Genomic DNA, 14,646 nt, shown 5'->3' on the forward strand with positions numbered 1-14,646 from the left:
TGTGATAGTTTCAGGTGCACAGTGAAGGGACTCAGCCATACATATACATGTATCCATTCTCCCCTAAAGTCCCCTCCCATCCAGGCTACCATGTAACACTGAGTGGAATTCCCTGTGCTATACAGTAGGTCCTTGTTGGTTATCCATTTTAAATATAGCAGTGTGTACATGTCCCTCCCAAACTCCCTAACTATTTCTTTCCACCCCACCCCCAAACTCATTCTCTAAATGAGTTTATTTCGTTGGATTCTTAAATTCTAGAGCCAAGCATACCATCTTCTCAGTTCAGTTCAGTTGCTCAGTTGTGTCTGACTCTTTGCGACCCCATGGACTGCAGCACGCCAGGCTTTCCTGTCCATCACCAACTCCCAGAGCTTGCTCAAACTCATGTCCATCAAGTCGGTGATGCCATCCAACCATCTCATCCTCTGTCGTCCCCTTCTCCTCCTGCCCTCAATCTTTCCCAGCATCAGGGCCTTTTCCAATGAGTCCGTTCTTCGCATGAAGTGGCCAAAGTATTGGAGTTTCAGCTTCAGCATCAGTCCTTACAATGAATATTCAGGACTGATTTCCTTTAGGACTGACTGGTTTGATCTCCTTTCAGTCCGAGGGACCCTAAGAGTCTTCTCCAACACCACAGTTCAAAATTCTTCACCACAGTTCATCAATTCTTCGGCGCTCAGCTTTCTTTATAGTCCAACTCTCACATCCATACATGACTACTGGAAAAACCATAGCCTTGACTATATGGACCTTTGTTGGCAAATTAATGTCTGCTTTTTAATATGCTGTCTAGGTTGGTCATAACTTTCCTTCCAAGGAGTAAGTGTCTTTTAATTTCATGGCTGCAGTCACCATCTGCAGTGATTTTGGAGCCCCCCAAAATAAAGTCTGCCAAATTGGTCTACAGAGCTTCTTAAAAGCTTCAAAATAACTTCATTAAAAAACTTGTTATAGAAGGCTAGGGGAAAATGAGCTACACAGGAGTTAAGAGGTACCACCTGTTTCTCCCCACTGTCCATCCTTATGTGAAAACTCACATTTTCCTGATCGTCTGAACTGCCTTTCCGTTGGAGAGACGGTTAAACAGTTACCTGTTAAGACCTCCCGAGGTGCTAGTGAACAATACTCAATATTGTTCATTCCTTGGTCAAAGACAAAATGAAGGGCCATAATTAAAGAATTTCCTCAATTCAGGGAGGGTCCTCATATTATTTTTTCCAAAGAGTTCAGAATCCTAATTGGGGCTTGTGACTGCAGGCTACCAGTTCCTTTTTAGCTTGTACAGTATGTCAGTAGGATTTGGGAAGCCTGAAGATGGATGCGGGAAGCAGAAGGCATAATTCCAAGGATAATGGAGATCCTCTCCAGCATAGTCCTTTTTTTTTTTTTTTTTTACTATGAGCAGCTTATTTATTTGTAACGTTTATTTATTTGACTGTGTCAGGTCTTAGCTGCAGCATGTGGAATCTTCCAGCACTTTATTTGTCGCATGTGGGATCTAGTTCCCTGACTAGAGATCGGACTCGGGTCCCCTGCATTGGGAGCACAGAGTCTTAGCCACTGGACCACCAGGGATGTCCCCAGCGTGGCCCTTTTATGACCAGATAAAGCTCACAACATCGCATCTGACCTTTTAAAAGCCATTCTTAGGGTCTTCCCACCCACAAGGATTGGTCTTTTATTCAAACATGCAGACAAAAGAATGGTGAATGTGTGGCAGACTTGAAAGCCCTGTTTGGAAGGGCTCTTCCTAGGACATTCTGGATTCCACACAGTAAAGGACACCCAACCCACCCTAGCTGCCCCTCTTGTAAATGGATTATCCCCTGAGATCAGTGGGTTGATAAGAAAGGAGAAAATAGGGTAGAAGGCCACTGACCTGATTGAACTCATAACCACTTTGAAAGGACTTTGGACCAAGATCATAAAGATCCTTCAACAGCTCCAAGGCCAGAGACCGAAAATAACACCTGATTTCCCCACCTGGCTCCCTCCTAGGGCTCCACCATCCAAACATGGCCTGGGGATTGATGTTTCCTTTGTAATTAATTTGGGCAATGGAAAAAAAGATTATCTTCAAAGATCTATGCAAATTCCTCAAAATCCACTCAAATGCCCCCAAGAAAGGACCCCCATATGGCTCCTCCCAGGACTCATTCGACTCTGAGGCAAACTGCTACCATTAAACAGCCAAGAGGAAATCAAAATTAATTGAAAATCTTACCAAATTTTGGTAGATACCAGGGCTAGACTTGCTACTTTAAATCCCACTCTCAGAAATCTCTTAGAGGGGAAAAAAAAAAGATTTCCTTAGTGGGAGTATCCAGTGAAGTTCAGAAAGAAACACCATCTTAACCAGTAACAAATGGTTCTGGGGCTTTTTACTGAAGAGCATTCTGCTTTGCTCTGTGACCCACCCCTGGTCCATTTTAATAGATGGCAGAGATCTCCTTTAGCATATTTAAAAGCAAAGACATTACTTTGCCAGCAAAGGTCCGTCTAGTCAAGGCTATGGTTTTTCCAGTGGTCATGTATGGATGTGAGAGTTGGATGCTGAAGAAAGCTGAGCACCGAAGAATTGATGCTTTTGAACTGTGGTGTTGGAGAAGACTCTTGAGAGTCCCTTGGACTGCAAGGAGATCCAGTCAGTCCATCCTAAAGGAGATCAGTTCTGGGTGTTCATTGGAAGGACTGATGTTGAAGCTGAAACTCCAATACTTTGGCCACCTCATGCGAAGAGTTGACTCATTGGAAAAGACCCTAATGCTGGGAAGGATTGGGGGCAGGAGGAGAAGGGGACGACAGAGGATGAGATGGTTGGATGGCATCACCGACTCGATGGACATGCGTTTGGGTAAACTCTGGGAGTTGGTGATGGACAGGGAGGCCTGGCGTGCTGTGATTCCTGGGGTCGCAAAGAGTTGGACATGACTGAGCGACTGAACTGAACTAAATAATATGTTTTGCTCATCTTAGAATTTCGTGATCAACCTGAACATGATCTCCGATTTTTTTTTTTTTACAAATCTGTCTTTGATACAGAAGAAGAGGAATTCCAATAAAGACCCCCTCATGTAGCTGAGGTGCCTGAAAATTGGTAGGCTGCTTTTAGTTCTGACAGTGGGAAATTTAAAAGCGCAGAGCCTATAAAAATTGAGAGAGATGTGACTAAACCTTTTCCTAAGTGGCCTCAATATCCATTAAAACCTGAACCACAGAGGACCTCATATTAATAATGAAAGACCTAATTGCCCAGGATCGTTCCCTGTATCCCGTAACTCACTGATCTTGCCAATCCAGAAACCTTATGGAAGGGCCTGGTGATTTAGCCAAGACTTAAGAATTAGAAATAAGACAGTCATTATTTCAGGGTGGCTCAGTGCTGTAGACTTTTGTTCAACCTTTTTCAGCATCCCTGGAGACCCAAGTCAATATTTATTCACCTTTACTTGGAACAATCAACAATATACCTGGACAATCATGCCCCAAGGGTTCACTGAGGCCCCTTCTTATTTCATCAAGGTCTAAGCACACTCCAATCCCCCTGGGAAATCGATGCTTTTACAGTATGGGGATGACCTCTTGCCATGCTCAGTTACCAAAGAAGCACCCATAAAATATTCCATTTACTTGCACAACGCTTAGCTGAGAAAGGACATGAAGTCTCTGAATAGAATTCCAATTATTTTTGGACACTGTTTATTAGCTAGGTAAAGAATCCGCCTGCAGTGCAGCAGACACAGGAGATGTGGGTTCAGTCCCTGGGTCAGGAAGATCCCCTGGAGGAGGAAATGGCAACCCATTCCAGTGTCCTTGCCTGAAAAATCCCATGGACAGAGGAGTCTGGCGGGCTACCGTCCATGGGGTCACAGAGAGTTGGGCAAAACTGAACACACACACACATTGCCTAGGTCAGAACCTAAGCACTGAAGGCATCTAGTTATTTACAAAAAGAATTAAGTTACTCCAAGAATTTCCTAGGCCTACAACTAGGTTTACAGCTTTGTGAATTTTTAGGCCTAGCTGGTTATGCAGACTGTGGGGTCCAAATTTTTTCTGATTGCTTCTCTACTTTATGCTGTACTTAGTTGCTCAGTCCTGTCTGACTCTTTGTGACCCCATGGACTGTAGCCCACCAGGCTCCTCTGTCCATGGGATTCTCCAGGCAAAAATACTAGAGTGGATTGGCATTTCCTTTTCCAAGGGATCTTCCCAACCCAGGGATCAAACCCAGGTCTCCCACATTGCAGTCGGATTCTTTTTTTTTTTTTTAATTATTTTCTATTTTTTAACTTTACAATATTGTATTTGTTTTGCCATACATTGACATGAATCCATCATGGGTGTACATGTTTTCCCCTTCCAGAACCCCCCTTCCACCTCCCTCCCCATCCCATCCCTCCAGGTCATCCTGGTGCACCAGCCCCGAGCACCCTGTATCATGCGTTGAAAAAATATGGAACGCTTCACGAATTTGCGTGTCATCCTTGCGCAGGGGCCATGCTAATCTTCTCTGTATCGTTCCAATTTTAGTATATGTGCTGCCGAAGCGAGCACTGCAGTCGGATTCTTTACCGTCTGAGCCACCAGGGAAGCTCTCTCTACTTTATGAACTTACTAAAACTTCAGCTCCCAAGCCCCTTTTCTGGAAAGATAAACTGGAACAGGCCTTTTTAAGACTAAAAATAGCACCCCAAGAGCGACCTGCCCTCAGGCTACCTAACGATTCAAAACCTTTCACCTTATTTGTTCATGAGAAAGATAACCAAAATCTGGGAATGTTCACATAGGAACATGGCCATAAGCACAGACCTATTGCCTATTACAGCATGCAGATGGCTCCAATTGCTGGTGCCTGTCCCAATTGCCTTAAAGCTAGAGCACCAGCTGCAAAGTTAGTAGAACCTCTGCAGATCTAACGCTAGGGAAAGACATCAACAAACTCCACACAGTGTCTGGTTCTCTGCAAGGAGAGATCTCTCTGCTTTCACCACCTAACCTACATCTTAAACACTGCAATTTTTTTGGTGTGTGATGTATGTTTTATTTATTTAAAATTTATTTTATTGAAGTGTAGTTGATTTACAGTGTTGTGTTAGTTTCTGCTGTATAGCAAAGTGATTCAGTTACACACACATGTGCATCTTTTTCATATGCTTTTTCACTGTGGTTTATCACAGGATGTTTAATATCGTTCCCTGGGCTACACAGTGGGACCTCATTGCTTATCCATCCTAAATATATAATAGTTTGCATCTGCTAACCTGAAACTCCCAATCTATCCTTCCCTGACTCTCCTCCCCCTTGACAACCACAAGTCTGTTCTTTTATGTCTATGAGCCTGTTTCTGTTTCATAGATAAGTTCACTTGTATCATATTTTGGATTCCACATGTAAGTGATATCATATGGCATTTGTCTTTCTGATATACTGAATTTAGTACGATAATCTCTAGGTCCACCCACGTTGCTAACATTGCAGCTTTCTCAGTCCTGCCATATTACGACCCCTGCCCCACAAAGGTGAGCCCCAAGACTGTGAGGCATTAATGTCCTGTTTTGTGACACCGTGTCCCCATTTATTGGGGACCCTAGGGAAAGGCTACCCACTCCAGTATTCTGGCCTAGAGAATTCCACAGGCTATACAGTTGCAAAGCGTCAGACACGACTTCCACATTCACTTCACTTTGACTAATCCTGATCTAATTTTGTTTGTTGATGGGTCATCTTGTAAAAGTGGATAAAGGAATTTCCAAGCTGGTCATACTGTTACCATTCAATATGAACTACCTGAAAGGGGAAACCTCCCACAGCAAAGAATGAGGCTGGTTTAAATGAAACATTTGACAAAAGGAGCACCAGTTATTAAGAAGAATACCTGTGAAGGGGTTCATAGTATGCTACCCAAAAACATGCAACTTTGGCTCAGGGATATTTTGAGTTGAAGGCCATTAAGCAGAAGCGTGCATAAGAAAAACTCTCTGCTTTCTACTTCTACCGAAAAGGAAGGAGGGTTGTTACTGGAGACAACTCTAGAGTCTTACTAGCTTAGAGCTGCCATGTGAGGAATCTATACAATAAACCTTGCTAAAAACATCCAGATCTTCCCTTAGTTCCCTGTGTACATTTACCTTCCCACGGTTTGTCACCCTCAAAGCCTAAAACCCTTTTCCTGTATCTTGTCTTCTCTCTACAAATTTACTGTCCCCCCCGCCAACAGTCTTATTGAGGTAATTTGACAAATAAAATTGAACTATACTTAAAATATACTTGATGATTTGATACAGGTATTTCATTATGAAAGGGTTTTAACCATTGAGTTAATGAACACATCCATCCCCTCACTTATTTAATAATTACTTATTAACTTTCCTATTGGTGAGAACACTCAGGTTTTACTTCCTTAGCAAATTTTGATAATACAATACAGTATTATCATCTGTAGTCACCGTGCTACACATTAGAACCTCAGAACTTACTCATCTTTTAATCGAAAGTTTGTACTCTCTTACTAGCCTCTCTCTGCTTCCCTCCCACCCCCTGACAACTACCATTATAATCTCTGGTTTCTATGAGTTTGACTTAAAATTTTTTTTAGATTCTACATATAAGTAATACTATGCAGTATTTGTCTTTGTCTGGCTTATTTCAGTTAATATAATGTCCTTTAGTTTCATCCATGTTGTTGCACATGGCAAGATTTTTTTCTGTTTCGCATCTGAAAATATTCTCTTTCTCTCTGTTAATATCTATCTATTCTAATAAAGGCTTTCTTCTTTGGATGATGCTGTTTCTTGCCTTATCCCTCTGACTAGGACTTTGAATATTATGTTGGATAAAAGTGGCAAGAGTGGACATCCTTGTCTTGTTCCTGATCTTTCAGCTTTTTACTATTGAGTATGTTAGCTGTGGGCTTGTCATATATGGCTTTAGATAATACATGTTTCTTTTATACTTGATTTGTTGAGAGTTTTTAATCATAGAAGGATTGAATTTGTCAGCTGCTTCAGATGTGTTTATTGAGATGATCATATAGTTTTTATCCTTTATTTTGTTAATGTGGTATATCTCATTGATTGACGTGTATGTTGAAACACCCTTGTATTCCAGGGCTAAATCTCACATGATCATGGTATATGATCCTTTTAATGTACTGTTTTCTAGTACTTTTTGAGAAGTTACATCTATGTTTATTGGAATATTAGCCTACAATTTTCCTTTCTTGTAGGTCCTTTATTTGGTTTTGATATCGTGAAAGTGCTGGCCTCATAAAATGACTTTGGAAGTATTCCTTCCTCTTGGTTTTTTTTTGGAAGAATTTTGAGAGATGTTGGTATAAATTTTGCTATAAATGTTTGGTAGCATTTACCAGTTAAAGCCATCTCTAGTCCTGGATATTTGTTTGTTGGGAGGTTTTTTTTATTATTATTTAATTACTGATTCAATTTCTTTACTAGTAATTATTCAGATTTTCTATTCATGATTCAATATTGGTAGGTTGTATGTTTCTAGGAAATGTATCTATTTCTTCTAGGTTATCTAATCTGTTGGTATATAATTGTTTATAGTAGTTTCTTATGATTCTTAGTATTTCTGCAGTTTCAGTTGTAACATCTCCCCTTTCATTTCTGATTTTATTTATTTGATAGTAAGGCAAATAGTTCCTTTCATAAAATGCAAATTGTCTCTTGTGGAATGCAACTGTTTATCATTGTGGGGAAAAACCAGTCCATGGGTACGGACTGGTTTTTCCAGTTTTGCCTCTATTTGTAAAATCATTTCAATATTTCTTATCTGACTGTAAGCGTGCAGTAGCGTGAGTTCTCCTTTGAATTGGATGTAACACCTTAATTGGTTCTATTATTAATTAATGAGTTAAGTAAAATGTTTGATACATGTTCTGAGAGTTGACAAAGATTCTAGCCTCCATCAAATTCTGAGCCTTTCTTGACTAGTCCTTTAAAGATGCGAACACAACACTAACAGCTCATAGCTACATCCCTAGGATGACCCAACACAACCCCGCACCCCCCTCCCCCCACACACCTTCAAGTGTCTAGCTGAGAACATAATTTGCTATTTGTTCCAACCAACACCTAAATGTAGTGTCCCTGTTCCCCAGGGTCTGTAGGAGGAGAGACCCCTAAGAAAGCCAGATGGTTTCATGCAGACAAACCTCTCGTTCCTATTTTCTGCAATGTCTCACTCCCCTGACTCTACTGAGTCCCCATTCTGTTCCTATTTCCTCATTCTCCCTTCGAAATGCACAAATCCAAATTCAGTTCACGTTGAACTGACTACTGCAGTAGTCTATTACTGATTAAAGTCTGTCCTTACCACATTTACTGGGTTTGTCTTTGCCAGAGTCATGATTTTACTGTTAAAAAAAATTATCTACTAACACTGATTAAATTACTCAAAACATCTCTCTGGACCTTCATGTTCCCTTCAGGCTACTCTCTGATTGTCTGCTTAACTGACTGAGAGGCAGGTGGGTAGAAATCTCAAGATTCTGTTAGCGGCTGTGTTTTAATCAATGCCTTAGTTATTAATACATTTGCAGATAATATAGGTATAGTATAGCATAGTAGTAAAAGGCTGAGGCTCCAAAGGTGGTTTGGAGTTGAATACTGATCCCATCTCTTACTAAATGAGGGGTAGGGGAGCGTGTTCTGAAGAAGGAAGTAAAAGAACGACACTTTGAAGTTGAGGCTGAAAGGAAGTTCTTGGGCTTAAAAATTACATGTATGAAAGATGTCCGAAGGAGACGTTGAAGAAAACTTATTCTGTCTCTTGTGTTGTGTCACTGTTGTGATAAGGACTGTGGTGATAGGTACAGGGGCTACCTCAGTGGGGCTTTGTATAGGGAAGAGAGACTTGGCTTAGCTGCGAATACAAGAAGGAATTCATAGCCAAGGAGCAGAGTGAGGGGTAAGGGGAGGGGGCACCAGTGGATGAAAAATTACTAAGGAAGAATTAGGAGCAAGGGGAGATTCTGGCTAAAATGACCTGATAGGATTCTTGGTGAAGGCAAGCCAGGGTGACCAGACATTACCTGAGGAATGGTTGAGGATGAAGAATTTAATCAGATATCAAGGGTGGGGGATTCTGGCTAAACTGACTTAGCAGGATTCTTGCCAAAACTGGGCTCTCAGATAAAGTGCCCAGTGATGGGACCTAGCCGGGCTCAGAGGAGCCTGACTAAAGTTTGTTCAGGGACAGTCTTTGACAAGGACTGTGACAAAAAGCAAAGATAGGTCTGGAGTTAAGTGTCAGACTGAGCTGAGGTTTCTTGAAAATGTAAATGACAAAAGAAGGGGTTTTTCAGATTCAGTTACAACAACAGAAGGCAGAAAGAAAACAGAACCACTCTGATTCAATTTGACTCCTCTCTTCTGTACCAAGGAAAGCAGTCTCACTTGGGAATGATAGAGAGAAGTTGGAGCTTTAGATGACAGAGATGTGTTGAGCATCTTTAAGTAGACCTCAGGTCCACAGTAGGAAGACCTAGCACCACTGTTTGTAACAGAGAAGAACAGATCTGACTCCATATTGCATCTGTTCCTTTAGCTCTAATCCCTGTGTGGTGTTCCTGTGCTTGGTCATGCTGGCTCTGAATATTTCCTAAAAGAATGTTCTCTGTAGCCTGAAATATATAGGATAGCATATTCTCAGGTCTCTGACCTTTAATGAGGTAGCATTTTCCCATTCATATAGAGATAAAAAGTTGCAAAACAGAGAATAACATTTGTCCTGTTGGAGGTTTATAGGAACATGCTGATCAAACCTATTCAGACAGCTGCAAGAACAAAGGATTCCTGCACCAAGAAGCTTGTAACAAGCAGCCACTTTTCTCTCCTCTTTTAGTGTAAAAGAAGTTAGTAAAATGGTTCTTTGGAACACTAGTCCATCATTTTCTCTGTCTGCTGGCTTTCCAAAGAAAATCACTATTCCTTGCTACAAACCTCATCTCTCAATTTATTGACTTGTCATTTTGATAGGGACAGAGTAAAGGGACAAAATAGGTGATTAAGTAGTTAACCCCACTTAGGGGATTGTATTAATAAGTAGGAAAAATATGGGAGACTCCCTATAAGTTAATGATTGCTCAAGAAAGCAGATTTGCTTAACCACAAAACCAAGCAGGCTTGCTTAGCAAAAAAAAAAAACATGCAACAGAAGCACAAGACATGCCCCCCCCTCAATAAAACAATGGTGACATGAGACCCATATCCTGCCCATTGAGCTCAGTAAATTAATGATCCCTAGGACATGCTTTCTGCACACATAAAAGACAATAATTGGTGGACCTAGCTTGACCATGCAGGGACAAGAAAATTCCCCTGCCAGACCTGGAGGAGGAAGTGATGATGGAAGTATGACACCCACTCAAGAAAGACAAAGAAGTTCTTCTCCCCTTCCCCACTTTTCCTTTGATTATAAAGCCCAGTAAGTTCCCAGGGTGGGGCGCCCCCTTGCCTGCCTGCTTTTAAGCCTCACAAGTGTCCTGTTCTAATAAATCACTTCTTATCTATCTCTTTGCTCTCGATGGATTCTTCTCTGTGCTGAGACATGAAGGACTATGGTACTGGAGCTCTTTGGAGCCCCTGAAACAACACCCAAATGGTTTCAGTTTGGCGAGCAGTACGAGCTTGGACTCAGTAACACCATTGGATGATGCTTGGTGACTGGGGATAACTTGCATGGTTGTCAGGACTTGGCAGCCTTGCAAAACCTCACACAGATGTTAATTCTCCACAAAATCCTCTACTGAATTATCAGGCAGACGATTTATGAACCTTTAGAGTAGGGAGTTCCCCATGTTCACTGTGAGTTGGTTGGGACAGTTTAATCTCATCTCCCCAGATCAGGGGGTGCTTTTGATGAAGTGAACATTGACTCCAGCAAGGTTTTTGATAAAAATCTCATGAGATGAATGTGAACAAATTGGAAAATTGCAATTTAGACGATGCTGTAATTGCAAAACTTTCCGGCTGGTTTTTCCTTTATACTCAAAGTGTGTGTTGATGGAATGAAGCACTTGATTCTCTGGACTGTTTATTTCTCCATCTCCTTTATTGCCTTGGGTGTGTGAGCTTGGGTAAACCGCTCAGCTTCCCTGGTTCTCAGTATTATATAAAAAATGCTTCAATCTCTAAGTTGTTTATGACTCCATGAGAAATTGGTTCACGTATGCCTGGAGGGATGTAATTTATTTCTGAGTTCTGTCCTTGATTCTGTTTGACATTTTTCGTGATTGACTCATCTAATGGCAAGTACATGGTTGATACAAAGAGGTGGGAGAACTCATGGATGGATAAGAGTTTAAGCCCCAGGGTCAGACAGTCCTGGACTATGAACCTTGGCTCTGTCACTTCCTAAATGGATCTTGAGCAGATTTCTTAACTTCACTAGTCTTGATTTTCTATTTGCTTGAATAATAACAAAAGCAGTAACAATAATAATAGATTCCATGTAAAGACTAAATAACTACATAAGATACTACATGGAAAAAACACTTATCAAGGTGCCTGGCCCAAAGACAGTTCTCCAGTAACTGTTAGCTCTTATTGTTACATTATCACTAAGTTGGGAGAATTTATATTGGATAACATAGTATGTTTTAAAAATTACTGTAGGGCCAAACTATGAGCCTAAAGTTAGAATGTAGTCTGACTTACTAAAGCCTAAAGCCCAACGTTTAGGATTAACTGCTCAACTGCATGTGAACAGAATGAGACTGACCTGGCTTAAGAGCAGTTCATATCAAAATCATTTTAGGGACTTTGGGCAACTGCCCGATAAATGTGAATCATCAGTGTGGTGTGGCTTCCAAAAAAGTCAGTGTTGTCTTAGGCTGAATTAATGGGGGTGCAGAAGAGGCTTATGGTACCATTTATACTCTTCTCTTGGGGAGGCAGAACACACCTACAGAGCTGGCGTCATTTCTGCCCTTGTGTTTTTTATTGAGGAAGTAAAGCAGGAAGCTAGACAGCAGGAGTTCAAATCCCAGCTCTACCATGAGACTAGCTCTATGACCTTGAGAGAGTTACCCAAACTCTCTGTGCCTCTGCTTTCTCATCTGTAAAATAGGAATAATACAATTGGTACCTATCTCTTAGGGCTGTCGTGAGGATTCAATGGGATGTCACTGTAAACATATAAAGTGCTTCTAAAATCTGGGCTCATAATAATTGCCGAAGAAGTGCTGTTGCCGCTGGTGGTAGTGGTACCATCACCATACTAAGTAGGGCATTGGCAGTTTCCCCCAATGACATGAGCAGAATGGTGCTGGGTGCTGCACTCATGTGACAGGCAGAATATTGAATAAATTCTCCTCCTCCTCTCCCCATACCCCTGGCCCAAACACACCCACCACTTCCGTGGTACAGGAGGGGCTTCAGAACACTTTTGGACTCTTGCCTAAACTGGAATGCTCAAACGCATACCCTTTTGTGCCTCCATCACTAGACTTAAGTGATCAGTGCGTTCAGGGCCCTCATTTTCAATATTCTCAAGGTCACATAGGAAGTTAAGAACCAAGGTCAAGTCCATATCGTGTGCTCTCTCCACTCACCACCTGCCTCCTTCCCCACCCCTGCTCATCAAAGTCTTTCAAACTCCAACTCAAATCCCACCTCTTCCTAGAAACCTTTCTAGATGCTCCCAAATGGAATTGGTCTCCTCTTTCCCCTTAGCTACACCATAGCAAGTTTTGAACATTGATTATAGTACTTATCAGTCTTCTTTATTAGGTTCCCTTGTCCACGCCTCTGTCTTCACCCTGTTTGCCTGAAGAACAAGGAGATCATTTATTCACTTTAGGATCCCACTTAACATGTGCACGGTGCTTTGCATAGATAGGGCATCCCGACATGATTGTTGGACTTAGTTATTAAGGTTGTGCAATGTGGACTATTTCTCAGAAGAGAGAAGATCTGGAGGGAATGGAACTGATTCTCAGGAGGAGGATGGATTGGATTTAGCTACTGAGCTTCAGAGAACAGGAGGAGGAGCAGGGCGGGGGCAGATTTGGTCTGGCTGTTTGGAGAGAACCCTTCGCAATGACAGACATTTAATAAGGAAAGGGGGACCTATGAGAGGTGAGTCTCCATCAGTGAAGATATTCAGATGGAAGCTTGGTGACCACTGTCAGGGACGAAGTAAGCAGACATACAGGATACATCCCCCAAGTTCCCTGTTTGTTAGCTACGCTCAGCATCACTCAAGATCTTGGTGATATTTTAGGGTCCACATGTAGCTGCAGACACAGTAGAGGTGGAGGATGTCTGGCAGGGTTGAGAGGGACCCCAGCACTACCCAGGGAGACTTGGGTCTCTCTCAGGTTCATTCTTAGCTTTGCTAGTCCAGGGTGCGAAGGGCCTGTACCTCCACAGACAACCAGCTCCTCTCCCTACTTCCTCTAGTTCTGCAGAATCTCTTTCCCTCTGCTCATTGCTATCCTGTGTACCCAGGAGGTCACCTTCATGTGAACTTTCTAGAGTGGAGTGTCCTGAGTGTCTCAGTTATATCCCAAAGCTCTCAGCTTAGCTTATAACATCTGGTTATAGTGTGATTCAGACCTTACAAGCATTCCACATAAAGGCCCCAAATCTCTCTCTTCTTGGCTTGGAGCTATAGTTTTTACATTTCTTCTGATTGTTCCATTCCATTTTCATTTTTCTTCTTCTTCTTCTTCTTTTTTTTTTTTTTGGCTGCACACAGCTTCAGAGTTTGCGGGGTCTTAGTTCCCTAACCAGGGATGGAATCCAGGGCCTCTGGCAGTGGGAGCACAGAATCCTAAGCGCTGGACCGTCAGGGAAGTCCCTCCATTTCATTTTCAAATGATGGATCTAGCTATGTTTGGATTCCAGATATATTTCTATCAGGTTCTGGTTGAAAATGTTTTTTTTCCACAGCCTCCCACCAACAAGTATGTACCTACTCCTTTGGCATTGCCCTCAAGACCCTGTTTTTGAGCCTCCTTTCCAAGACCTCTCCCCAGCCTCTGTATACCCAGGTATCAATTGTGACCTCCTGTTATCCCACTATCTTGCCCTCACCCCCAAGGTCTACCTAGTTTTCTTCACAACACAATTTTGCTTCTTCCATTGGCCCTGAGTGTCTCGGCCATCTGGCCTCATCCCTAAGGTTCTTGCTCAGGGAGGTCAGGCCTTCATCAACCTGATAAACCTACAGTCTCCAAAGCATCTGGCTTCAAAACATTCTAGCTAGCACTAAACTTAAGAGTGGGTTCTACTTCAAAAGTTCATTTGTAAGGGACTTATTTAGAACTCACGTTTTTCTCTTGAAGTAGTGTTCTTCATGGTGGTGAGTTCTGCCAGACCAGTCCAGGAGAGCCCATTTAACTTGTAGGGTTAAGCTGAAGTACCAGCTCTGTGGAATCCTTAGGAGTGGTAATGGTGGTGTAAAATACCATCACAGTGTAGAACAGTGTTTCTATGGGAAAATATGTTCAGAATTCCAACTTGGAATGCTGACTCTCCTGTAACTGTAGTTAGACGGAGAATGCCTCTCACCTCTATATTGAAAGAAAAGAAAAAAAACAACACAATACAATTTATTGAGAGATTACTGTGTATCAGGAAGTGTAAGCTCATTATGTGAGTTGTATTGTTTCAT

At 41.9% G+C, this 14,646-nt stretch overlaps 1 protein-coding gene and 1 non-coding gene across 7 annotated transcripts in view; both read right to left on the bottom strand.

Annotated features, from left to right (window-relative positions):
- Positions 1-14,410, bottom strand: part of BCL2L14 (BCL2 like 14) — a 39,773-nt gene extending 25,363 nt beyond the window's left edge. For all 6 annotated transcript variants that reach the window (XR_014081986.1, XR_014081984.1, XR_014081985.1 and 3 more), the window contains exons 1-2: positions 14,303-14,410; positions 12,739-12,795 (exon numbers count right to left, since the gene is read on the bottom strand). The gene's annotated coding sequence lies outside the window, so the exon portion shown is untranslated. The remainder of the gene's footprint in view (positions 1-12,738; positions 12,796-14,302) is intronic.
- Positions 4,454-4,560, bottom strand: LOC145504163 (U6 spliceosomal RNA). Its single transcript, XR_014052139.1, has one exon. It is a non-coding gene; the product is annotated as a U6 spliceosomal RNA (small nuclear RNA).
- Positions 14,411-14,646: the final 236 nt, after the last annotated feature.

The sequence above is a fragment of the Giraffa tippelskirchi genome, chromosome 4 (genome assembly GCF_054371585.1).
Source record: "Giraffa tippelskirchi isolate mGirTip1 chromosome 4, T2T-mGirTip1v1.2.pri, whole genome shotgun sequence".
Lineage (NCBI taxonomy): Eukaryota > Metazoa > Chordata > Mammalia > Artiodactyla > Giraffidae > Giraffa > Giraffa tippelskirchi.